The following is a 27,519-nucleotide window of genomic DNA, read 5'->3' on the forward strand; positions in this document are numbered from 1 at the left end:
AAAGGAGGTGTCCTACTGGAGTGGACCCATTTCGGGAAAAGCAGTTTCTACCAATTAAGTTGGTGGTGACTGTCCAGATAAGTGGATCTGAAACTGTTCTAGCTGTTATGTTTCCTATAGAAGACATGTTGTTGAACAGTGATGGTGAGGCTTCTAAGGCTTGCCACGGCCATTGTTCTCCTGTGGTGGTTCCCCCACGGACAAAACAATTGGTTATTGCAAGTTGTTTTGCAATTTTTTCTGCCATATCCATGAACAAGTTTTTTGCAATTACACTGGTATCAGGGGCTTTTTCTTATTTCCTTAAATTATTATATACCGACCAGCCTAACGATGTTTCCTTACCTTCATATATTACTTCGGTTTTTATGGTGATGTAAGTGTTTGGATCTAATCCTGTGCCATCAATCCCTATACCATAAGTATCCAAAGCAGGGTGTTGTCTGGATATGGTGATTTCTACCTTATTGTCTGTGGTAGACCCTGATATTCGTTTGAAATGTGACAGATGATTGCAACCTGAGTACCCTCCCCCAGTATAATCACAGACATAAGACCAACCTGAGCACTCGATGGAACCTCCACAAGGGATCCACTGGTTGGGGTTCCCTATGGCAGGGGTCCCCAACCGCCGGTCCGCGGACCGGTACCGGGCCGCGGAACAAGTCTTACCGGGCCTCTGGTTGCTGGGCGCCGCCATCTTTTTGGTAAAAAGTGCTTCCGGTGAGCTTTTCCGGGTAGAAAGCTCACGGAAGCACTTTTTCATCAAAAAGATGGCGGCGCACGCTTCGGTGAGCTTTTCCGGGTAGAAAGCCATTTCTACCCGAAAAAGCTCACCAGAACGCTGGAGCCGCCATCTTTTTGACGAAAAAGTGCTTCCGGTGAGGTCACCGGAGCACTTTTTCGTACAAAAGATGGCGGCGCCCAGTTGATGCCGGTACCGGGCCGCGGCGCCCAGCTGATGCCGGTACCGGGCCGCGGCGTCAAAAAGGTTGGGGATCACTGCCCTATGGCCCAGTTGATGGGTGTAGGACACAAATATTTATGATTGTGGGCGTAAGTTGTTTTCCAGTCAGCCGACCCGCATGAATACCCCCCTGGTTTTGAACAAGCAATACAAACATCAAAGGTTAAAACAATTGGGTTAGTACCGTCCTTGAGCACGGTGGTGTGATTTAGGTAATAAAGTTTTCCCTCCCCCTCAGGATCAGATCTTCCAGAGGTTCTTGGAAGTCCCGCCCATAAGGTAACGTTCAGACGTACAGCTGTCTTGGGATCGTAGCAAATGGTTTTTGAGTTCATCTTGCATAGATGGTACATGGTCCCGTTTTTTCTGGCAAGTTTTTCCGGTAGGAAGGCACTTCTGCGGTTGTTGGGTATGGTAGATGAGAGTTAGTTGAATGAAGCCTGCTTGTGTGGTTTTGAAAAGGCAGGAAACTAGTCCAGCTAGTCCAACTATCCTTGGATTTCTTGCTTTCTAGCTAACCTAAATCTCCTGGCAGAGAAGAACAGCTGATGGTGGGGGGGGGGGGAAGGAAAAATAGCAAGTTACCAAACCAGGCAAGTTGGATGACTCCCATGCCAGGTGGGGAGTGAGTGGGTGGGGCGGGGCCAGCCAGTTCTCCAAACTGGGGACAATCGTGTGTGCAGTGTTTGCAAGAACTCATCAGCGCAGCGTTTGAAAATCCTCGTTTTCTGCTTCTTCAACCTCAGCTGTGTCATGCAAAGCAGCTGAGGAGGGAAAAGCAGGGAATAAAGGACAGCCTAGAGCCCGGGCAGGCGGGTGAGCCAAACACAGAACTGGTTCAGTGTCAGCTGATCTTTGCAGCTACCGGTTCTATAAAACCAGACCGAACCAGTAGCATCCCACCCCCGGTACCCAGTCAAAAGAAAAAAAAAAGAGGAAGAACCATAACCTTAGTGACAGAGCATATGCTGGGCACTGGAAGAAAGTTCCAGGTTCTCTCCTTATATAATCAGTTGAATGCAATTAAGGAGCCATGAAGCAAGTGACAGGAAAGTCCATTGCAAACGAATCTGCCAGCACTTGCCTAGAAGACAATTAATTGGTTTTGGAATAAGGTGGCCTCCAGGTAATAAATTATTGAGAACTATTTTGATTCAGCGATTAAGACACCAGGTTTAGAAGCCAGGAAACTATGGGCTCTAGCCTGGCCTTAGACATGAAAGCTGGCTGGAAGACTTTGGGCCAGTCATTCTTTCTCAGTTCATATTGGGTGACAAGCCAGCTAATCAAATCCTATCGCAACCAACCTATCAGCACTCTGATGATCTGAAAAAAGCAGACCCTGCATTTGCAGAAAAAATGCTAGGAAGAAAAAGTTATAAGAAATAATTCCTGAAAGGCAGTTATGGGAGTTTAAACACTTTAACTTGAGGAAAGTGTTTCCAACCAATAGAAAATGTAGAAACGCAGAAACAAATCTTCTCTTGTGGGCCAGTTCAAGCCCTGCAGAGTTTGGTGTAAATTAGGGAGGAATAATCTGTAAATCAAATTCAAAACTTGAAGGATTTCAGGATTATCAAGAATCTAGAAAAGCTTCCTTATACTCAATTTATTCAACTGATTTTTATATTGTTTCCCCTTTAGCTATATCTTAAACCAGTTATTTCTGTGTTTTTAAAATGCAATAATAAAGTAATGAAAACTATGAAAAACAGAAGAAAATAAAACCGTTGCGCATAATGTTCATTTAGTGAAGGCTTGAATGAAGAGATAAGCTTTCAACAGGGATCTAATGAACAAAATATAAATGCCCCATAGGTTTGGGGGAAAGCTGGGGGCACCATAGGCTCAACTATGAGTAACCAGAAAATAGCATTTTGCCAAACCCAGCAGTTTCAAGAGGACTTCTCTAATGCTTGATAGGATCTACATCCTGGTCCCAGTTTGTTTACACTCTTGTTTGCCAGAATCAAAATTTTAATCCTAGTTTGGTAAACTAACTGGTAGTCAATACAGTTGTTTCATTAGAGGATATGGCCAAATGATCCATTTGGTGTTCCAATATCAATTCCGCATCTATTTCCAGATCCATCAGGAGCAAAAACCACACATTATACTGCAATCTAACTGTGAAGCATTCAATACATAGATTAATGGAGTTAGATGGTTAAGGCAATTAGCTATTCTAGCCAAGTAATATAGTAATTTATCAGTTCTACAGGATATTTTCTCAGCTTTGAGTATGTGCACACAAAGCTACACCCTGCCAAGAACGAATGCCTGCATAGTAAGGAAAAGGCTCACCTGTTTATTCTTGTGGCTTAAAGGCAGAAGCACTCCAGCAAAGCAGCTTTACAAGATTCAGATGAATCTTGGCTACAGGAAATGATCAAATGCACTCACATGTAGTTCACCCTGAGGAGAAATCAACAGCAGAATGAGTGAAAGACTACATACTAAAATCTTCAAAAACAAATTTTTGAAAAAAAATAAGGGAAATATAAGTGATATTTTACTGTATTAACATTCCTCCATCCTAGGTTGTGGTGCCATCCTAATCCTTTAAAAATATTAACAGAGCTGCTATCTTCTTGAGGCTTAATAGATCTGGGTCCTGCCAGTCCTTTCTGGATCACTAATAACCCACCTTGCCTTTGTGGAAGACTGATGAAATAATAGAAATGCTGCTTTGGGCATGCAATTTGATGCCACGCAGGTACATCTTTAGGCAATTCTTATCAGTCCAAGCCAGCAAAGACAAAGGCAAAAGATTATGGAAGCTATCATCCAAAGCAATCACCCCTCTATACAGATAGTCTTCAACTTGCAACAGTTCATTTAGTGATGGTTCAAAGTTACAAAGGCACTGGAAAAAGTGACTTAAGAGCGCTTTTCAGAGTTACAACTTTTGCATGGGCACGTGATCAAAATTCAGAACGCTTGGCAACTGATGCATACTTATGACCATTGCAGTGTCACTTTTGCGACCTTCTGACAAGCAAATTCAATGGGAAAGTCAGATTCATTTAATAACTGTACTAAACTTAACAGCTGCAGCAATTCACTTAACAACAGGGACAAGAAAAGTCATACAGTGGGGCACATCTCACTTAACTAATGTTTCACTTAGCAATGTAAGTCCATAAGCCCGTCTTACTAACTTAACTGCAGTGATTCACTTCACAACTGTGGCAAGAAAAGGGGGGCAAAACTCACTTAACAGCTGTCTCACTTAGCAACCGAAGTTTTGGGTTCTAATTGGGGGTCCTAAGTAGAGGACTAGCTGTAGCTCCAACTTTAATTTGGGAGTTTCTCTCCATAACACTTAAGGAGGAGAGAATTGTAGTGCTGACATCCCACTGGGGTTAGGGTAGGGTGGAGGACCGAGGGAAAGCGGCCAAAATCACATTCTAATTGCAAAACTCTTGGCTTTTTCCTACAAAAAGAGAGAGGGAGAGGGAGCCACCAATAATGGATAGGAAGCGGAGTAGCAGCCTCTCGAGAAACAATGCAATGGCTCCCCCCGGCCTGAAAACCTTGGAGGAAAGGCTAAAAATACACCAGAAAATGCCTCCGTGCAGAAGCCGCGGCGGGCATTTAAAACGAGCAAGCCATGCCCGGGCTGCGGAGGAGGATGCGGTGGGGAAAAGAAGGCCTAAACTCAGAAGAAGAGGGGGGACCGGCCGGTGGAAAAGGAAAGCGGAGACGAAGAAGCGGAGACAAACCAAGCCCTCCAACGAAGGGAGCGGAAAAGGAAAGCCGGGAGAGACTCTCCAGCAAGCAGCCGGACTGAGATCGGGACAGCCGGAAAGCCAGGATGTTTAGCGGCTCCAGCTTTCTTTATCTTGCCCAGGCCGCGGGGCGGTGGAGCCGAAGTAGCTGCAGCCGGAGCCCTTACCTGGTGCTAGGGGGGATCCTTGCCTGCTGGTGCCGGCGCGGGGGAGGAGCCGGAGATGCAGCCGGGAGCAGCGGCGAAGACGAGGAAAAGCGAGGCGGCGGATCCGGTTCGCGGCCGGAGGCGGCGGCGGGCGGGGTTAGGAAAGGCAAGCGGGCTGACGTGGCTGCTGCTCCGACCGCCGAGTCTCCCGGGGGGCGATCTTAGGGTGGATTTGGGGTGTGTGGGTGTGTGTGGGCCTCAAATCCTGCAAACTTATAAAGTAGCTCTGGAGGAGGAAGTGCAGAGCAGGGGCCCTCCGCATGGCTGCTCCGAAGCCAGCCCCGGCGCCAAGAGCGAGATCGCGGCCTCCTTATTAGCCGCCTCTTCCGTTTATGCGGCATTTACTCCGAAGAGTAAACCTCCTGACAAACCCGATGCGATTGACCGGGGAGGAAGGGGGGGAGCTTCTTTGTCCTTTTAACAAGTAGTTAGCAGTTGCTCAAACCCCAATCCGAACCCGAATAGAGCTAGAAGGGACCTTCGAGGCCTTCTAGTCCAGCCCACTCCCACCCCACCCCTCCTGCTCAAGCAGGAGATCCTATATCATTTCAGACCAAGTGACTTGCGCGGTCTCTTCTTGAAAAACCTCCAGGGATGAAGCGCCCACCCCATCGGAAGGTGAGCTGTTCCACTGGTTTAAAACGGCGACTTCCACGCCGGAAAGACGCGAGATCCCTGGCCTCTTTTGTACCTGGGCAACGGCCCCTTTCCTGGCTTTACTTTTACCTTTGCTGTGTTTCCTTAGAGGTTGTGGCTGTTTGCTTCTAAGCCCTCAGAACAGGTGTTTGTTTGGATGGATTGGGGGAGGGGGGAAGTATCTCCATATAGATGAATCTGAGATATCTCGCCCCGTTCTTCTTTTTCCTGCTTTCTTCTGTTATTATTTAATAGCAATAGCTGTCAAATTATTGGGTGGGAAGAGAGAGAAGGCTTTTTGCAGCCCTGCTCATTAACATCCCACACAACTGCTCATCACTCCCACACCCAAAGAGAAGGGGGCGTGCATAAGCGCACCAACCTGCCTACCGTCCCTGTCCTATTGTCTCTTTTATTTTTCTTATATGTACCCATTTCATGTATTCATAACTATGTATATACTTATACCTATTATCTTGTAAGCATTGACAAATCAAAATAAATAAATAAATAAATAAATAAATAAATAAAATAAACCATGGCCAGATCCCAGCAAAGCATGTTTAATGCCGGGGAAGGAGGCTGGACTTCACCCCTTATAGCTTCTGTCTTGGTTAGGGATGTAAGACGGCTTTCTCCCAGATAGGGGAAGCAGAGGAGCTCTGGTCTTAGGCTGGGACCCCAGGTGTTATTCTGACTTGAAAACAAAAAGTCCTCAGGTCTGGATGGACAGTGAGAGTTAATAAAGAATACAGGGGGTTGGGCACCGTAATGTCGTCCCATAAGCTTGGTCTTTGACTTGGATAGCCAGCAATATACAGGTAGCCCTCAACTTACAACAGTTCATTTAGTGACCATTCAAAGTTACAACAGTGCTGGGAAAAAGTGTCTGATGACCATTTTTCCCAGTTACAACCATTCCAGCAATCCCAGGGTCATGTGATCAAAATTCAGATGGTTGGCAACTGGTTCATATTTATCACCATTGCTGTGTCCCAAGATCATATATATGGCCACCTTTTGTGATCTTCTGACAAGCAAACTCAATGGGGAAGCCAGATTCACTTCACAACCGGCTATTAACTTATCAACTGCAGTGATTCACTTCACAACTGAGGCAAAAGTCGTAAAACGGGGCAAAATTCACTTAACAGCAGCATACATTTTGGGCTCAGTTGTGGTTGTAAGTCAAGACTACCTGTAATGACCTTTTCTTAATTTGTAGCCTGATACTCTGGAAAAGGTAGGATGGTTACATTAATGTCTTAGACATGCTGGGGGAAAGTATTATTCCAGGTGGAATCATCAAATAGCTGGATAAATTTTGCCAAAGCATTCTTCTGCGTAGAAGTTCTAAGTCTTGCTAATTTTCAGAGACTTGAAAGGTCTGTTGTGGCCTTTGTCTCTATAAAAGTAGAACTAAAGTTAATTGGGAAACGTGACAGGCAGAACTACTGAAAGTGATCCTTACACATTTTAGCTGTAAGATTTGGAAACAGCAGTTAGTGCAATTTGATGAGTATGTTCAGCCCTTTATGCTGTAAGGAACCCAAAACAGAAGTCCCAAGTATGATTACTTGTCTTTAAAGCCTTTATTCAAGAACTTAACAGCCCTTGAAGGGGAAAAAAAAGTATTCCTGCTCTTAGCATAGCTATTGTACATCATGAGGAGCCTTTTTTTCCTTCTTTCTTTTTCAACTATGTAAGTATCCTTAAACATATTATTCAGGCATAAACAATGGAGAAAGTTACATTTAAAATAATTATATTGCCAAACCAAATCTTAAGAAGGTTTACCAAGTTTGCATTTATTTTTCTAGCCCAGGATTTTCTTTTTAACAATGAGAATTACTTTGTATTCTAATCCAGGTCAAACCAGGCTGTACTTCATCTTTTTTAAACAGGTAATTTTATGGCATTGTGCAGATGGCAGCCCCAGATAAGAATTCATTTCAAGGTGCATTTTGCTAGGCAGTGGTTTTCTTTGTTAGACAATACAAGTGCTTAGACACAAGAGGGCGCTCTGATCACATTTATTTTCTGATGGGAGAAACTTTTTTTTATGAAGTATAAAAAGAAATTTTATCAAATCTATTGCATATATCTAAGATACTAGATCCTTTCAAGTGAACGTTACTTTTGAAAACAAAATCTCTTTGATTCATTTACCATGCTGACTAATACAGATATACAATATATGTTTAGGTGCCTATAGTTGCAACATATGTACATAATTCATAATCATTTATTGGACTTAAACTTTTCTTTGACACTGTATATTTCACAAATGTCCACTTAGGAGCATGGATATTAGAAACATGTTTGTGATTCAGTGGAAGCCTATACATTTTGCAGATCCAAAAATCTGTTCATAAACTAGTATGCAAATATAAGTAAATGTCCAAATACCTGAATTCAAACTGTGCACAAACTGAATATTGAAGATAAATGCAACAAAAATAGGTATTTATGAAAAATAACTTGCATATATTATATCTATGCATATATTAGAAGACAACCGCAAAAATATGTACATGTTTTCATATTGATTTACGTGGGGAATATGTTCAGACAGAGTCAACAATCTGTTAAATGATATATGTGGTAAACATCTTTGATATATTCAGTTGTAATGGCAACTTCTTTATTTAGTGATCTATTTGTATGAAGATTTTGTCCTGATAATTTTTGAGCTATTGATTGCTTTCAAATGCTGTTGACTTTCTACTGTATGGACAAAAGCCCCCATTGTCACTTCCTGGGGAAAAAGCCCACCCAGATTATCTCCCAACAATATTAATGAATAGGGTTAAAAACAACAGCAAGTATTTGCACAATTATTAGTTTAGGAAATATTGTCCTATACTCAACAGTACTACCTTGCTGTGACTCTAAACTGGAGAACATCTGTGCCAGTAAAGCCTATTAAACATAACAAGGCCTCTTTAAATAAGTAGGTAACAGCATTCTGCAGAAACTATGTCTCTCGTAATACCGGCTTTAGCAGTTTGCACCAGTTCGGCAACATATGGAAGACGTGTAATGTATAGGGTTGTATATTTTGAGTTTTGGCTGAATTCCCACTTGTACTACTTACATCCTCCCTCTCAGCATACAATAAAATCCTAAAATGTAAATATCTCTGAGTTCAATGGCCTTGTTTCCTCTCTATCAGTCCGCTTCAGATAAATACTCTTTTTTCCCCCGCAAAGTTTTTTTGTTTTTATTTTTTACACATCTCTTCACATGAGCAACGTAGTTCCAGATTACAATATTTATACATAGTCATAGTTACATTTTCAACTTTCTTAATTAATATCATCTCAAATTATTATCCATTCAACTAATCTTTAGATAAATTTCCCTTTCATATTTCAATTCATTAATTCAATATCAAAATCATTTCATCCTCACATATATTTTCAATTCTTTATCTCCTTTTATTTCCATTTTCAGCTTACCACCTATTTTATATTACATTATGTATTGTTATCATCTATAACTTTCTCAAGACCAATATATAATTACAGTCAATGAAAGAAAAAACGAGTAAAAGTAAAGTAAGATTAATATAGGATCCACATTGTATATCCCCCCATCTAACGATATATCTTATATATATTACAGAGATATTCATATAATCATTTCATATTTTTTCTTTGTTTCCATTTAGCCAAAAATATAATACATTCATTATAAATATTTAACATTCCCACATAATCCCTTCTACTTCATTATGTTTTCTATTTTCTCATATCCTTTGTATAATCAACTGCATTTTCTATTACACATATACCACAAAGAAAAAAAATAAAAATAAAAACACAGTTTAACCAATTTCAACCTATAGCATTTATATAAATACTCTTCAGATAAAATAATCTGAGGACTTGATGAGAAATTGTCAGAGTTGCTTCTACCCTTCAAAATGAGCATTCATTTGTAGCTTAAATCTTCAAAAAGGAAACCGTAAAAGGCAACAAAAGAAATCTTGTACTTGCTCCAGAATCAAGACTTTTGGACAGGACATAGCAAGGTATTAGTAGCGAGCCTTTTCCTAATATTCTGGCTAAGGATCAGTGGACTTGCATGATTAATTTTCCTGTCTTTGATGTTCAATTGGAAGAGCCAATTTGTTTTTAGTGAATGTACCTTTGAGAAAGTCAGTACTGTTGAAATATGTTCAAATAGTGTCAGCAATCTATGTTAAGTTGGTCATATGGCGAAGCATGTTTTTGATAAATTCAATTGTAACAGCAACCTCTTTTTTTTTAAGAAGTGTATTTGTATGACAATTTTGTTCTGATCATTTTTGAGCCATTGATTGCTTTCAAATGCTGTTGACTTTTTCCTCTATAAAGAAAAGCTATTTTTTGAAGGTGGGAATTCCCAAGTAATGATCCCCCAGCAATATTAATGAATAGATTAAAAACAAGTATTCCCACAATTACTAGCTTGGGAAGCAATTTACTAGCAAGGGGAAGCATTTAGAGCAGGAGGGTCAAACTCATGTCATCATGGCGGTGTATCAGGACTTTTCCCCCCCTCCATTAAGCTGGGTGTGGGTGTGGCTAGCACATGATGCATCTGGCCTGCGGCCCACGAGTTTAATAGCCCTGATCCAGAGAGCGCATGAATGGTTCTCCTTCGCCTGTTGCCTTTCCAAGCCCTAGAGAATGAACATGGTTTTCGTTTGGAGAAATAGAGTTTAGGAGGGATGGGGGAAACACCACCATTGTTTTAAATACTGCTTTATTTGCTCCAGATGAAGCAATTGTTTCCATGCTTCGTGCATTAATTCAAGATGGAATTTTAGAGAAGGAATCAGAGGTGGTATTCAGCAGGTTCTGACCAGTTCTGGAGAACCGGTAGTAATTTTGAGTAGTTCAGAGAACTGGCAAATACCACCTCTGACTGGCCCTGCCCCCATCTATTCTCTGCCTCCCGAGTCCCAGCTGATTGGGTGGGACTTTTTTTGTTGCCCTGCACAGGAGAACGGAGCTGGAAAGCAGGTTAGTGGGGTGGGGAGGGAATGGGATTTTGCAGTAACCTTTCCCCAGGAGTGGGGGAGGAATGGGGATTTTACAGTCTCCTTCCCCTGCCATGCCCACCAAACCATGCCCACCAAGCCATGTTTACAGAACCCGTAGTAAAAAAAAATTGAATCCCACCACTGGAAGAAATATATTTATTGGCTGTCCTCAGAATGGATGGACAGATTTTGCCATGATTCAGTAGTAACTCCTCTCTTCCTTCTTTACCTTGCTTTCCTTGGCATTGAGTACTTTTGATGATAAACACACATCATTTTTTGTTAATTGAATGGATTTAAGAGGCTAGGATGCTTTTTTGGTTACAGAGCAGGGTATAAATCCAATAAATAAATTGATAGTATTTATCAAACATCTCTATCATTTACATAGTTTAGTAATAACAAAACATGGTTATCTGTTTTTTTTTTTAATGTTAGTGAAATAATATTGAGAAATGTTGTTTAGTGGGCTCTGAAAATGGAGCTACGATGCCTGATGCTAACTGTCCTTGACTCTGAATCTCCCCAGAGATTTTAATGAGTGTAATTTTGACTTCAGACTGAAAATACTGTTTGTGTTAAGTTATTGGGAAGAAGCAATTTTGTTCTGAATATTTTTATTCCTCCCTTTAGGAAAGTTGCAAAATATCATTTAATTTTTTTTGCTGACCTTCTTGTATATTTTTAATGTTCAAACTGAAAGCATAGACATTTTCCTTCTATGCTAAAGACAAAGATCAGTATAACAAAACCTCACTAACTATGATGTAATGTCTCAGAAGGCTGAGAGTGATAAAAATCAGGTCTTTAGTGACTGATTGGCCTGCTGTACTTTCAGGACACATTTCTAATTCAAACTGCAAGATTTATAAACAGAAATTGTTGCTGGGGTGGGACAGAATGAAGCAACAAAACAAATGCAACTCATGTCCAATATGTTGTTGTATTTATACACTAGTATAAGGAACATTTAAGACAAACTAGTCTTGGGAATCATGCTTAAGGACTATTGTGTACTTTTCGCCAGTGGTTTTCAATTTTTATACTGTTTCTAGTTGAAAGCATCTTTTGTCTGAATGTTTTTAATTTTTTTGTATTGTTGATAGGCCATTTATCTTTTTTCCTTTGAAAGCCTACCTTGTGGTTTCTTTGGACATTGGTTATAGCTGACAGGCTCATAATTAACTTTCTATACATGTAATTGCTGATTCACATTTGATGTCATAAAAATTGCATATTACAACTTCTCTATTAAGTCTCAGTTAAAGCTGAAATATAGCTAATAAGATTAACGTTTCTGTTAAGGCAAAAAAGAAAAGACATTACACGGTGAATAGATAAAGCCTTTTGAAATTGTACAAATTGCGTAGGCAATTTATTTTTTAAAAAAAGTTGTTTCAGCTTGAAGAAAGAGACAGAAAGTTTTGTATCAAGGCAGTGAAGAATATTCAGCAAGACAGCAATGGCTTAAAAGAAAGCTACAGTGATTTCCTCCCCAACCTTGACATTTTCACAAAAGAGCAGAAAATTTGGCTTGTTGTTCACATAAAGCATCAGTGCATAAACCAACCACACAATTCTGTTCATACATTGTGCTAGGTAAAAATTAAACATCCCACATTACAATTGAACAAATATGCTTGTAAGAAAACTGGGTTGTTGAAATGCATCCACAGAGGGAAGTTTCTCACAGTTATTTAAAACTATTATCAAACTAGTAATTTAATGAAATTAAGATAATAATGGTCCCACATGTTATGATAAATGCAAAATATAATCCCAAATTATAGAATCTCACAAGAGAAGCATTGAGTTTTGTAGCCGAATGAAAATTAAAGCCAACACAAAATAAGCTTAAAGTCTGCTGCAGGGAAAGAATTTCTTTTGAGTACTTCGTTAAGAATTATGGTTAGGAGGTGAGCATTGCATTTGACATGATTGCCTCTGAGCAGCCTCTCTTATTTTCTGACCTCGGGGTGCTCCTTAGTTTGCTGAATTGCTGCAAAAGTTGAAGTGACAGAGTAAATGCTTGAAGTGCCAGGGAATGAAAACAAAAAGTGATCATGACCAAGCAAGTTCATATTCAAGCCCACACCTCGGAAGAGTGTCAGTACTTTTCCAACCTTACTTTATCATTTATTCATCTAGTATCCAGTAGCACTATTTAAGGGAGCCTTCCAGTTGGAAATGAGCGGCAAGGAATATCTGCCACCATGCTGCTTTGATGGGATTGCATGGCATTTTGCCTACAGAGACAAATTAATTAAGTCTTGTCTCCATGGGAGGGATCTGAATTGCCAAGGTAGCATTTTGAAGGGCGATCTGGGATTTGCTTTGGCATCTCAGATGAAGCAGAAAAAAAAGTATTCTGATCCAATCTTTGCCATCTGTGGCTTGGATCCATGTCCCTCCTTGCTTCTTCAGTTGGCATATGTGGTAATAGATTCATCTGGGACATGGTCTATGGCCTCTTTGGGAGACGGGATTGTGCAGGGAAAGAGATAGTGCTGCATCCTCTCAGGCCCATCCTATATTGAACAACTACTGCTTTATATACAACCTTTTTAGGTATGGCTTTAACTACAAAATAATTCAGTTAGGATTCAGGCATGAATATGGACAGAAATAGCATTGGACCTGGACGGGAGGAATATGCCCTTCCATTCTTGACCTTTCATTATTTATCATGGTGCCCATCTAAAGTAAATTTAGGAAAATTGTTCTGCAGTGGTTCCATTCCTTTATCAGTGCAGAATCAGTCAATGGTGAGGAAAAAGGTTGGCCCAGTAGGAAATTCTATTTATGATGCAGCGGGGTTTAGTCTCCTTATCCCTGTTTTGCCATCTGCTTGAAACAAGTTATTCATAAGATTTGAAAGAAGTATCAGTATGCTCTTGGTACATCTCCAACCTGCTGTAGCAATAGCACTTAGACTTATATACCACATCACAGTGCTTTTACAGCCCTCTCTATGTGGTTTACAGAGTCAGCATTTTGCCCCCAACAATCTGGGTCCTCATTTTACCCACCTCAGAAGGAGGGAATGCTATGTCAACCCTGAGCCTGGTGAGATTCGATCTGTCAAATTGCAGGTATTTAGGCCAGATATCTATATAGACATTTTGTCTCAGCTTCTAGAGACTGAAGTCTAGATAGGATTTTGAATCCTATCATGGTAGAGTTGCTGTTTGCCAAGAAGCCATCTGTCTCTCTTTCATAATTCTGGACATGGTGTCACCCACCCCAGAAGGAGTACTGTAGGTGGAGATTGTGGGAACTTCACTCAGCTTTACCAAAATTGTGGCCAATCTGGAACAAAAGGCCCTGGTAGTTATGACTCGTGCCCTTTCTATCACTACAGCAGACTGCCCCAACGTGCTTTATTTGAGGCTGCTTTTTGATGGCTAGTATAAAACCACAATTGGTGCAGAAGAATAAAGCAGTCTGTGTGATGGCAGATTACAGCCAAACAGCAAATATTAATATTGTGGGTTTTAACTACCAGTGAGTTTCCAAGTACAGCCTAAAGTGCTAGTTTTAGCCTATAAAAATACAGCAACCACATTTTAAAAAAATATTTGAGGCATTCTGGAAAAAAAAATAGTAGCCTGCATGAACAACCAAATTCTGATACTCCAGAAAGAAAAGGAATTCAGGTTGTGTGACTCAGCTCCAAAGAAGAAAAATTCCTTAGGCAGACAAATGTTTCTGGCTTTCACCTATCATCTGATGGTCCTCTTTAGGTTTATGCAGCAGTAGCCCACAAAGTTAGTTATAATCTCTACAAATAAGGGTGATACAGGTACAGAAATTTCTCCTCTGGGCATCTTCCTTTCAGATATCATGTTCAGTTGTTTACTTGGTTTAAATTTTTCACAATATCCAGGCTCCAAATTGAATTTAAAAAAGTTTCCAGTAATAATATATAAAATCATAAAACTGGTTAAAAAAAAGTAAAGGTAAGTTTTGTCCAACTGTAGTGCCTAGTTTTGTCTGACTCTAGTGCTTTTCTCCATTTCCTAACCGAGGGAGCCAGCATTGTCCAAAGATGCTTCCAAGGTTATGTGGCCAGCATGCCTATACACTGATGCATATGGAATGCCTTTACCTTCCCACCAAAATGGTACTTATTTATCTACTTGCTTTTGCATGCTTTCAAACTGCTAGGTGGGCAGGAGCTGCGGCAAGGATGGGAGGTCACCCCATCACATGGTACTTCGATTAGAACTGCCAACCTTCCAGTCTTAACCGCTAGGCTACCTCATGCCTTAAGCTATGGTATTCTATTAAAAAGAACTTTTGAGACATCTGCCCCTACCAATGCTGTTCAAGAGATTTTAATACATTTGATCTATTTCTGAAGGCTGCATCATTAATCCTAAATATTCACGTTATTTGAAATATATAAGCCCTAAAAAGTCTTAGGTATTTTTATATGTAGGCTTGGGATAATGTGGGATAATGAGCACATAATTCTGTAATTTAAATGGGTTAGATAAAATGTTTTTTAAGCAACAGGATCCTACCAAGCAAAGTAAAGTTGGCTCTTTTTTGGCACTATTACACAAATCCATTTTATAATTAAATGATAGGAATTTAAATTTCATTTCATTTTCATTTCAGTACTTCGGTTCACTGTTATACATTCTCCAACAAAGTCACTCACAGATTTAACAATCAGAAGCATTTCCAATACTGACAGCAAAGCTACTAATTTTTTCCCACTTAAGAAAGATATGCAACTGTCAAAAATAACATTTTCCTCTAATCAGAAGATCCTCTGGTTCTCTTTTTTCAAGTAAACCATCAGATATGATATCAAAAAAGGGAAACAAGGGATTTTTTTTTAACTTGAGCAGCATTCAAACACAGAGTGTAGCAATTGTACCTCAACCTTATGGGAGGACAGCTTGGAGAAGAAAAGAGAATGGAGCAATTTTGAACAGAAATGTCAAAACTTCCCCCGCTGATGGTGATCACAATTGATCAGGAAATGATCTTCTCTTTGTATGTGTATTGGATTTATCCCTTAAATAAAACAAAACTCTTCATTCTGTTGTGTGTCATTCATTATTTTTATGGGATCCCACCTGCAGTAGCCATAATAATGGGAAAAAATTAAAGGGAGTCATGAATCAGCCATATATTTTGGCAATAGCAATATTTATTTATTTATGTATTTATTTATTGAATTTATATTGCCGCCTATTTGCCCATGGCGACTCAAGATGGTTTACAGAATATAAACCACACTTAAAACAATAAAATTAATGAAAAGAATCAAATAAATATAGTGTAATATAATAAAATCACCCCACCCCCCATCCACTTGCTCCAGTGACAGTAGATCATATGAGCCATTTAATGGGCTCCATCCAACTCTGGGTTCCTCAGGTCTGCTGGCAGAACCAGGTCTTCAGCGCCTTCCAGAAGAGTATTAGAGAGGGGCCCGTTCTAATCTCTGGGAGAATGATGTTCCAGAGAGAGGGAGCCACCATGGAGAAGGCCCTTCTGGGTCCCACCAGGTGTATCTCACTCAGGGATGGGACCTGCAGCAGTCCCTGCCTCTCCACTTTGATGGGTTGGGTAGATGTGACTGGCAAGAGACAGTCCTTCAGATAATGATCCCAAGCCATGAAGGGCTTTAAAGGTGACGACCAGCACCTTGAATTGCATCCGGAAGCAAATTGGCAGCCAATGCAGCTCCTGCAGGAGAGGTGATACCTGTGCACAGCTGGGTCTGCACAAAACCATGCAGGCTGCTGCATTTTGCACCAACTGGAGCTTCTGGATGCTCTTCAATGGCAGCCCCATGTAGAGCACATTGCAATAGTCAAGACAGGAAGTGACTAGGGCATGAGTGAGTAGGGATTGTTAGTCCAGGAAAGGGCGTAACTGGCGCATAACCTGCAGTTGCTCAAAGGCCCTCCTGGCCATGACCACCACCTGCTCTTTGAGCAGGAGTCGTGAGTCCAGGAGAACCCCCAGATTATGCACAGGGTCTGTTTGGGGTAGTGCCACCCCATCAAAGGCCAAAGGTGGCAATTCTCCCTGAGCCAATGAACCCCTAACTCAAAGCCACTCGGTCTTCCCAGGCTTTAGTTTCAACCTGTTGCTCCCATCCAGCCCCTAACAGCCTCCAGGCACTGCAAGAGGGAGGACACAACAGCACTTAAATCACCACGGACTAGTTTTCTCTATTTTTAAGTTTTCTCTTAATTTTATCTGAAGTTTCTGAGTTTTAGACATATATAAAATTTAAAGGTATGATATACAAATGATATAAAAGTACAACCAACTATTTTAGCATTTAATAGTTTGGAAGTTAAATAGCATTTAATATTGTAGTGTCTTCTACAATGCATAGTACTTGAACAATTTAGTAATTAATCTTTAATTGTTTTATATTTTCTCTAGTGTTTTAGTATCTGCATTTAAGTTCAGTCCCTTTTCAGGTTACATATTTAGAAGCATTCATTTCGTGTTCTTTGACGTTCTACAAAGTTACAAAAGGTGCATGTTTTAAAATGATTTTTAAAAGTGTGCCCGGGAAGGTGTTAGCAAAATTTAAATTTAAGAATTTAAACAAAAGTTCAGCCAAACTACAGTCTGGCTTTCTGCAGAGCAAATTTTTGCTGTTCAGCAGGTCACTGAAAAAATATAGTTGTGAAAAAGAAAGTGGACTACCCGTTTATTAATTTATAGAAAGGTTATAAGAAAGTAAATAGACTTGAATTATGAAACTTTTGCATAATATACCCTGCCACTCTGCAAGCTGCACTGGCTGCAAGTAGGCTCTCTGAACATAATTGAAGGTTCTTGGTACCTTACAAGCTTTATATGGCATAAGATTAAATTATTTGAAAGACTGTGTCAGCTGGTGCTCCATTCAAAATCCAAGAAAGAAATACTTAGACTCCTTTAATCAGAGAAAAGATATCTTTTACTGGAAATCAAGTGGTAGCAACAAAAGAATTCTGAATCTGAGAAAATGGGCACGTAAATCACATATACAAAGTAATGGCAACGTTCCCACCCCCAATAGTTCAATTGGCTCACCCAATTAAAAGTTGTGTATATCATCATGTGGGCATCTCCAGGTGGTGATGAGGCTTCTGTCTGTTGACCTTGACATAGTTTGATAAAGGGTTGCAGCTGCGCATAGCATAGGATAGAAACCTAAGCAAGAATGTACCCCACCACACACAGTTTATACAGTTCTGGTTTGTAACACCTCCAGCTCACTTCCCATAACCATTCCCCCCTCCTCCCTCCGTTACTTATGACAGCCGAAAGATGCAAAGCAAAGGGAGAAAATCTTGAAGACTGACATTCGGCCTTCCTGGAAAAGATACGTTAGTCCTAAAAAAGATAAAAATAGAAGGTAATAGAAAATATACATGTAACAGCAACATACTAATTTTTTAGGGTTTATCAGGATATTTAGTACGAAATGCCTTGATAAGTGTAGGAGCTCTAACATCCTTCTCATTCACCCACTCAGCCTGGGAAGGAGGAAAATGTTTCCAAGCAACCAAATACTGGAGTCGACCCCTTCGTTTTTGAGGATCCAAAATTTCTTTAACTTCAAAATGTTGTTCACCTTCAATTAGCAATGGTACAGGGAGATCAACCTGAGTTGGTCTCAAGTCGGAGGTATGTTCAGGTTTTAATAAACTAATGTGGAAAACAGGGTGGATCCGTCGAAGAGTTTTTGGTAATTTCAGTTGGACTGCCACAGGGTTCACAATTCGTTCAATTGAGAAAGGTCCAACATACTTAGGTCCAAGCTTTTTTGACTTTTGTGTGGTCTGCAAATATCTGTTGGATAAAAAGACCTTGTCACCCACTTGATATGGTTTTTGTGGAGTTCTCTTTTCATCTGCAAATTTTTTATGAGCTTGATGAGCATCATCTAATGCTTTACGGGTAACCGGCCAGGTAAGCTGGAGCTGTGTTATCCATTCATCTAATGACTGAATGTTAGGTTTCTCCTGTGGAAGCTCGGGTATGGGTACAAAGTCTTGTCCCAAAGCCACTTTAAACGGAGTAAACCCAGTACTACTATGTACCGAATTATTATATGCCACCTCAGTGAATGGCAATAGGTCAGCCCAATTATCTTGCTGATAATTTATATAACATTGAAGATATTGTTCCAATACCGAGTTAGTTCTCTCACAAGCCCCATTGGTTTGTGGGTGGTGGGTGGAGCTTAAGCCCTGGGTGGAGCCCAATAACTTCAGGAACTCCTTCCAAAAGTTTGAGGTAAACTGGACACCCCTGTCTGAGATTATGCGTTCAGGAACCCCATGTAACCTGTAGATATGTAAAATAAACAGTTTAGCCAATGTTTTTGCAGATGGGATTTTTGGACAAGGCATGAAATGTACCTGTTTGGAAAACAAATCGGTTACTACCCAAATAACTGTATTCCCCCCACTTTCAGGTAATTCCATTATAAAATCCATAGAGATTTCCTTCCATGGAGCTGTTGGTCTAGCCACATTTTGTAGTAAGCCTGCTGGTTTACCAGGAGGCCGTTTGGCTGAGGCACAGATAGGACAACTAGCTACATAAGTCTCAATGTCATTTTTCAAGGTAGGCCAGCAAAATTGCCTTTTAACCAAGTGTAAGGTTTTCATGAATCCAAAATGACCAGCGGCTTTAGAGTCATGAGCTTGCTGTAATATTTGGTTTCTCAGCTTCGCTGGCACACATAATTTGGCTCCCACCCATGCCAATCTATCTCTAACCGTACAGTTATTTGAGTGAGCAAGGAACCAATCATCAAGTTTTAGAGCATCTCTTAATTGTGCAGTCAAATCATTTGATAAATCAACCTCCTTCTTTTTCTGGGCTCTGGTAACCACTGGAGCTGCCAACTGTTTGGTTGGGACAATCGGCTGTACCACTTCTTGGCGAGCACTATTATGTTGAAGTAATCTAGATAAAGCATCTGCCATGAAGTTCTTCCCCCCTGGAATATACTTCAATGAAAAATTAAAGCTCTTAAAGTACTGCGCCCAGCGAACTTGCTTGGAAGACAGCTTCTGAGGCGTTTTCTAAGCCTCCAAATTTTTATGATCCGTCCACACCCAAAATGGGTGTTTTGCCCCTTCTAAGAAATGCCTCCAGGTTAACAGAGCCCAATGAACTGCAAAAGCTTCTTTTTCCCAGATGGCCCATCTTCTTTCGGTTTTAGTTAGTTTACAGGAAGTATATGCACACGGTTGCAGAGTCCCTGTCTCGTTTGCTTATAGTAACACTGCCCCGACTGCTACGTCACTCGCATCGGCTTGGATTACAAAAGGAGCATCCATGTCCGGGTGCTTGAGTACTGGTTCAGCAGCAAACAGTCGTTTCAGCTTTTCAAAAGCGGCTTGACATTCCATGGACCACTCCAGTGGTTTACTAGGCTTTGGTTTCACCTCCCCTTTGGTTTTTAGGAGATTTGTGATAGGCATTGCAATCTTCGCAAAAGCAGGGATAAATTGACGGTAAAAATTAGCGAATCCCAATAAACTTTGAAGTTGTTTCCTGGTGCGGGGAGGGGCCCATTCCAAAACGGCACGAACCTTCCATGGATCCATTTCTATGCCATCATGTGAGATGCAATAACCTAAATAGTCAATTTTTTCCTGGTGGAATTCACACTTTGCATACAGCTCAGCAGCTCGAAGTTTTTCCAGAACTGACCGCACTAGTTTCACGTGTTCATCACAAGTCTCCGTGTAGATAAGAATACCATCAAGATAAACCAACACCCCTTTGTATAGATGTTCATGCAACACCTGATTGATCATTTGCATGAATACTGCAGGGGCCCCCTGTAGGCCAAATGGAAGAACATTGAATTGGAAACAACCCATTGGGCAGTTAAAAGCAGTTTTCCATTCATCCTCTTCCTTAATTTGAACCTGGTAGTATGCTTCTCTCAAGTCAAGTTTTGTAAAAATTTTCCCTTTGGCCAAGTGGGCCAACATATCCTTCATCAAGGGGAGGGGGTACACGTTCTCCACTGAAGTAGTGTTCAGGTTTCTATAGTCAACACATAAACGAAGGGAGCCATCTTTCTTTTCACGGAACAATACTGGGGCTGCTACCTGGGGTCTAGTGGGTTGGATGAAACCACGTTCCAAATTCTTATCGATAAATGACCACAGCTCTTCTAGCTCCCGCAGTGTCATCGAGTACAGTTTCAGTTTTGGGAGTTTTACCCCAGGTAAAAGTTCAATACTGCAATCTGTTGAACGATGTGGGGGGGGGGGAGCTCATCCGAGGCCTTTTCACTGAATACCTCCTTTAAGTCCCAATATTCCTCTGGAATTTTCTCCTCCCCCTTCAGGTTTTTGGTGCCAGTGGAGGCCAGTTCAGTGGGATTCTTGAGTTTCGGTTGAGATTGCCCCTCCACTTCTGGGCGCTGGTCAGTACTTATGCGCAATGACCCTCTCCTCCAATCAATGTGGGGTTCCATTTCCGGAGCCAGGGCAACTCCAGTATTAGGGGCCGCTCCATCCCAGGACCCACAATAAAACACAAAGTCTCTCTATGCTTCTCCATCATCATTTCTATTGGTTCCGTTATGAAATGTGCAGGGCCCCCCCAGCTACCGATCCATCCAATTGGCAAAAGGCTATGGGCGTTTTTAAAGTCTTCAGCCTTAAGCCCATTTTCTCCACTACCTCCGAGCTGATTACACATCTTGTGCACCCAGAGTCTAACAAGGCCAGCACTTCCCCTTTGGCTCCCAATGTGGGTACCCTTAATCTCACTGGAATGGTCATAGGGCCCTTGTTTGGACTTACCAGTGAGTCGTCTTCCAATTCAGATTCACTCTCTTCAGAAGAGGTTGGAGTTCCTAGCTCCTCTCCTTTCGGAGGGGCGATCTCTACAACCTCCTCTGCTTTAAGCGCCATTTTGCGAGGCTTTGCTGGGTTTTTTTCACATTTTCTTCCTCCTCCTGGTGCCCCCTTTGGTTCTAGCTTGGCATGGCAATCTGCAGCCCGGTGACCTTCCTTCCCACATCGGAAGCAAGCAGTGGCCTTGTGTTTTGCCTCCATTCCTCCCTTTTGAGGTTTTAAGGCTTCTCGAGGGCTGGTGGGGGAGGACTTGCTCCAACCAACCCCCTCCCCCCAGCGTCTGTTTCGGTTCAGATCAATTTCCACCTCTGCTGCCAGCACGTACCACAGCTGCAGCTCACTGGGGTCTCTTCTGGCAATACAGCTTTGATATACATCTTCATTCAACCCATCTTTAAAAGCTTCTATCAGGGGGGACTTCCGGTTTGCAAGGCTTCGGCAGCGGCAGGGATTCGTGATACCATGCGATCCCTGCTGCGCTCGCCGCCAAGGTTCCCCCGATCCTTTTGGATTTGGGGGATATAGCTGCCCCGTAGAGGCAGCTGAAGATAGGGGGGATCCGGATAGGGGTTTGGGGGTGTTGCAGACCCCCTCCACAGCCGGCAAAACCCCCTTTTCCCAGGCGGAGGAGCGGCGGTCAGTAATGGCCGCCACAAAGAAACCTGCAGCTGGATAAGATTGTGCAGGAGGAAGAAAGTCGGAAGAGTTGTGAAGAAGTGAAAGTGGTTTTTGCTGACCGGGATAAAGTAAGAGAAAGTACCCTGGACCTTGAAAGTTGCCAAAGATAAATTGTTTCCAGAGAGAGTTACAAGCGGCGAATGGAATTCTAAAAGGGAAAGTTTTTTCTTTTTTTTTCTTTCTTTTCACTCTCCTTCCAAACGTGACAGCAGATGGAACCATAAGAGAAATCGGAAAATCTGCATTGGAGGTAATTAAATGCTGAAGGGATAAGGATTTCTGAACATTTTTTTTTTAAAAAAAACCTTTTTTGCTGTGAGTGGGAAGGGAGAGAGGGAAAAAAATTGGAGCAAAATTTGAAAATAAGGAGAAGATTGCCTAGAATTTTAAAGAGTTATTAAACATTGATAAGACTTCTAAAAGATATATTTTAAATGGAACTTTGTGATTAAATACTAACCCCAGAAAGAGAAAGTGAAGAAGGAGAAAGTACTTAAAAGAAACAGTTTATTTGGATTGCTTGGTGATTTTGGAACTTCTGAGAACTATCCTTGATTAAAAGCACTTGGGTGGTTGTTTGAAAAAACTCTTTCTCTCTATAATGGCATCACTTGTGGATGGATTGAAACTTGAATATCAAAAATATAAAAAAGAAGAACAAAAAGGGAAGGATTCTCTTGGCACTCTTTTTCAATTTTTAGAAATGGCGGTTTGTATTTATGAAAAGCTGACTGCGCAACAGGATCACTGGGATAAAGAAGAAGCCATTTTTGATGAACAAGTGACTTTAGTTGGGGAAGGAAAGGAAGAGGAAAAGGAAAAGGGGACTTTAAGACTTGGAAAAACAACCAAAAAAGAGAAGAATAAGGTGAAAAGTGGATACTATGTTAGAAAACAACAGAAAGGAGGAAAGCAGAAGAACAAAAGGGAGGTGGAGAGACAAGGAGGTAAAGAGGGCAAGGAGAAGAATAAGCAAGGGAGAAAGGAAGGGATGAGAAGCCTCAATGGTGGGGAGAAAGATGCAAAGAAACAAAAGTCTTTTAGAGATAATGGGTAAACTTTATTGAAAAAGGAATTCTGGAAAGGTACATAAGATTGTATGTTTATATTTGTACTTAGAAATAATCTTAGAAAATTGGAAATAATATGTAATTTAAAATGTGATAAAATATTTAGTGTAATCTAGTGAAATTTTTTGTCAAGAAAAAAAGTAATGAAATAAATGGGAGAATTGGAGTAGGAGAAGGGGGAACATTTTAATGAAACAATGATTTAAAATATGTGATGCAGGGGGGGAAATAACTATGGAAAGCATAAGTGTTCCCATAAAGGCATGATATTTAATTGAAATGTGTAAAGTGTTTAAGATATAAATGAATATTAATATTAATGATTAGATTGTGTTATTTCAGTGAAATTTTTTGTGAAGAAAAAGAAGGCAATGAAATAAATGAGAGATTTGAAGTAGGAGAAGGGAACATTTTAATGAAATAATGATTTAAAATATGTGATGTGGGGGGGGGGGGAAATAACTATGGAAAATAGAAGCGTTCCCATAAAAATATGATATTTAACTGAGAAGTAATATGTTAAGTGTTTAAGATATAAATGAATATTAATATTAATGAATAGATTTGTATTGGCATTGATAATATTGTATAATTTTAGAATGTACCAAACAGAATCCCAATGTAAGCTATGTATTTTATATTAAGTATTATAAATGTAGGGGAAAGAGATAAAGGCGTCATACTCCAATTAGTGTACAGGAGAAGTTTTGTTTAAAGAAGAAAGATAAATGGATAGCTGGAAAAAGAACAGACAAAGAATTATAAATATTATGATTTGAATTGAGATGAGATAAATAAAATAAAACTAAGAAAGTTTAAAAGAGATGAGAAGCTATACATAAAATTGAAAATGGTAATAAGATATGGAATGGTATACAAAATGAATATGAATTTGAATTTGTGTCTGTATGAAGAGTTGTAACCCGGGACTAAGCAACTTTCAGAAAAGATGTTTTTTATGTTTCTATGTTTCGTGTTTTTGTGTGTTTAGGTTTGATTGAGTTAATAAAACCTTGGAGGAATGTTAGGACAATTGAGAATAAAAGATAGAAGAGAATAAAGCAAATAATAGATAAATATAAAAAAGAAATATAATTGAATAAAAGTAAAGGGAGAAATAATGAGAAATTTGAAAGGATATGTACGTGTTTATAAGGAGATGTGTCAATGATGTATAAAATGTTTTATTTGTTTTATTAAAATTTACAAATAACTTTCAGAAAAGAGGGTTTATGTTCTTATGTTTTATGTCTTGTATGTCTTTAAAAATTAATAAAATTTGTTTTTTTAAAAAAAAGCTTCTATCAGGGCTCCCCAGCCTTGAATATGACACGCCAGCTCTCTAAATTCCTGGGTGTAGTCGGCCACTGATCTCTGCCCCTGATTTATGGTCTTCATCCTAATTCTGGCCTTACGTTCAGCAAGTGGGTCTTCAAACCTGGCCTGCAGCGCAGTCATGAACAGGTCATAATTCATCAGCTGAGGGGCATTATCATTATGCAAAGTCACTATCCACTTTGCAGCTGTTCCCTCCAGAGCCCTGGTAACACATCTAACTTTGGCTGCTTCTGAGGAAAAAATCCCCTCCATATTCCTCCATATGGCTCCAGACTTGTGCCAGGAAGAATCCTAACTCCTTGGGATTCCCCCCCCCCCATATTTTACTTCCAACGGAGGCACCTTTGGAGTTCTACGTCTTCTGGCAATTACTCCCCCCACTGGGGCCCCCTGGGCTGCTGCTGCCTGTTGCGCTAGCCCAGGTTGATTTATGGGGGTGGCTGCTCTGACTATTCTGGCTGGTGCTGCCTCCCCCTCCTCTCCCTCATACCTTTGATCAGTTTGAGGTTCTCCAATAGCTTCATTTAGAATATGCATGGCTTGAGTTAGTAAAAAAAAATTTCTTTCCTTCTCCTGCCATGGCTCCTCTCTTCCATGCCAACAGGTAGTGGTCACTCCTGGAGGAGGCTTTTTCTCAGGATCCTTCCAACCGACTCCCAGGGACCATTTGGGTTTTACAGCTGGTTTTTCCCCAAGATTTAGTTCTGCGAACAAGTCGGCTTCCCCTGCTTCCTCTAGTAGCAGAGAATCTTGTCCTCCAGTTGCTCCCAGGTCTTCTTGGTCGCTGGCTGGATTTGACATTGTGTTCACATCCCCTTGAAAGAAAATTTATTAATTCTCCGGGTGGGCTGGTAATGTGGACATTCAGAATAATGTCAGCTGGTGCTTCATTCAAAATCCATGAAAGAAATACTTAGACTCCTTTAATCAGAGAAAAGATATCTTTTACTGGAAATCAAGTGGTAGCAACAAAAGAATTCTGAATCTGAGAAAATGGGAGCATAAATCACATATACAAAGTAATGGCAACGTTCCCACCCCCAATAGTTCAATTGGCTCATCCAATTAAAAGTTGTGTATATCATCATGTGGGCATCTCCAGATGGTGATGAGGCTTCTGTCCATTGACCTTGACATAGTTTGATAAAGGGTTGCAGCTGCGCATAGCATAGGATAGAAACCTAAGCAAGAATGTACACCCCCCCCCAGTTTATACAGTTCTGGTTTGTAACACCTCCAGCTCACTTCCCATAACCATTCCCCCCTCCTCCCCCCGTTACTTATGACAGCCAAAAGATGCAAAGCAAAGGGAGAAAATCTTGAAGGCTGACAGACTGCCTTCTCCAAAAACAACTGCCCCAGGAGTACCTGCTCCAGGTTCCTTCCTTTAAATTTTGTCATAATATTGGAATTTTTCTATGGTTGCCCTTGTTCACTGGAACTATCCTTCCCCCTCATTCCATTGTCTTTATTAATTTATAATATAAGGAAATAGGAAAATAAGTAAGGAAAAGGGGAAGGGAAAAGTGTAAGGCAAAGGGAAAAAAGAAAGAAAAGGCATTGACTTCTGACTCCCTTTGGTACAGTAGAATAAAATAATAGCGTCAAACCTCAGGTATTTACTTTTAACATAACAATATAAACTAGCCATTTCTATAACAACAAACTTGTTGATAAAACCCCAAATCAGTTTCACACGCCCCCCCCCCAATTTTCATGAATTTTGCAAGCCAATTGAAAGCAGAACTAAACTACAGCATCCTTTGCGTTGATCTGTTGTTCCATGGTTAGTGGCACAGCAGAGACAATGGAACGGATCAGTGGTGGGATTCAATTTTTTTTTTACTACTGGTTCTGTGGGCGTGGCTTGGTGGGTGTGGAAGGGGAAGGATACTGTAAAATCTCCAGTCAGAGGTGGTATTTGCCGGTTCTCTGAACTATTCAAAATTTCCGCTACTCGTTCTCCAGAACTGGTCAGAACCTGCTGAATACCACCTCTGAATTGATTCTTAAACATTTACCAACATACTACTAGATGAACTGCTTGAAGGATAGGGGAGGAGCAGAAAAGTTGTAATTGGATGGAGCTGATGAAAAACTCAGAGATGAGAAGTTTAAAGACGAGGCAGCGTATGAAGTGTAGAAATAGGGGGTAGCAAGGAGATTTGTAGATTAAGTTTCTCCTTTAAGAAGTTCATGTTTGACACTGAAGGATGTGAATTCCCCATCTGGGAAGCAGCTGTCAGTCTTGTGAATGTAAGGTAACATCCTGAGAGATGTATTAAAAGTATTCACATTAGCTTAGAGTATGAGATGTAAGGCCATCATCCTCCATAATCATTAAGCTACAGTTTTCTCTGAGTCATACTCTATTGTTGAAATCTTTTTAGGATTCATTTGGGTAATTTTCTGGATGACTGTACAAAAGCATTTATTTAATTAATTAAATTAAGGCACTGCCCATCTCATTATCTAAGTAACTTTGCCACTGCCTCTTTTGGTTTTTTTTTTTAAACTTCCCAGTCCAATCCAGCCAAGAGTCTTGATGGTTTCCTGCCAAAGTATTAATCAGCTTGCTCAGGTTATGCAAATTTTTGCTTATAAGGCAAGAATTTCATTTCTCTTCTCCCCATTCCCAATACATTTTTCTTATCAGACACTCTTTGAAATGAAGTTTAAACATTGTTTTTAAATACCAGTCCTGCTCAGGTGCTTAAAAAGCATAGCCTAATATCAATCAGAAGTTTATCCTAAGTTTCTAAAGCTTCCTGCTTTATATCCACAGAGAGAAGTCAAGCTTAAGCATAGAAGAGTAATCTATACTTTACTGTATCTGAATTTACTGTTGCAATTTAATTACTTCTCTTCCCTTAGGTTAATTGATTTTAAAATATTTTAAATGCATATGTGACAGGATTTTTTTTATTATTCCCAAGCTAAGAAGAAAACTGAATCACAGATGAATCTTTTGTTTTTCCAGAAGAACTACCTTAAGAAAC

At 40.4% G+C, this 27,519-nt stretch overlaps 1 protein-coding gene and 2 long non-coding RNA genes across 13 annotated transcripts in view; 1 reads left to right on the forward strand and 2 right to left on the reverse strand.

The window, feature by feature from the left end:
• DNAJC10 (DnaJ heat shock protein family (Hsp40) member C10) overlaps positions 1-5,871 on the reverse strand; it is a 40,384-nt gene extending 34,513 nt beyond the window's left edge. The window contains exons 1-2 of one of the 10 annotated variants that reach the window (XM_087949619.1): positions 5,631-5,871; positions 3,272-3,382 (exon numbers count right to left, since the gene is read on the reverse strand). The gene's annotated coding sequence lies outside the window, so the exon portion shown is untranslated. Of the gene's footprint in view, positions 1-1,916; positions 2,047-3,271; positions 3,383-3,492; positions 3,650-4,183; positions 5,092-5,458 lie in introns of those variants that run through there. The other 9 variants (XM_087949615.1, XM_087949613.1, XM_087949616.1 and 6 more) reach the window with 9 other exon arrangements.
• A 3,355-nt stretch (positions 5,872-9,226) lies between these two features.
• On the forward strand, positions 9,227-15,623 carry LOC148133123 (uncharacterized). Of its 2 annotated transcripts, XR_015746482.1 has the most exons (3): positions 9,227-9,576; positions 14,601-14,695; positions 15,196-15,623. It is a non-coding gene; the product is annotated as an uncharacterized LOC148133123 (long non-coding RNA). The 2 variants fall into 2 exon arrangements; XR_015746481.1 differs by lacking the exon at positions 9,227-9,576 and having other exon boundaries at positions 13,212-14,695.
• A 1,874-nt stretch (positions 15,624-17,497) lies between these two features.
• Positions 17,498-27,519, reverse strand: part of LOC148133124 (uncharacterized) — a 69,692-nt gene continuing 59,670 nt past the window's right edge. Inside the window, exon 3 of the long non-coding RNA XR_015746483.1 lies at positions 17,498-17,934. This is a non-coding gene — a long non-coding RNA (uncharacterized LOC148133124). The remainder of the gene's footprint in view (positions 17,935-27,519) is intronic.

Source organism: Notechis scutatus, chromosome 1 (assembly GCF_049901735.1).
Source record: "Notechis scutatus isolate UNSWTSFEM ecotype Mainland chromosome 1, rNotScu1.2, whole genome shotgun sequence".
Classification (NCBI taxonomy): domain Eukaryota; kingdom Metazoa; phylum Chordata; class Lepidosauria; order Squamata; family Elapidae; genus Notechis; species Notechis scutatus.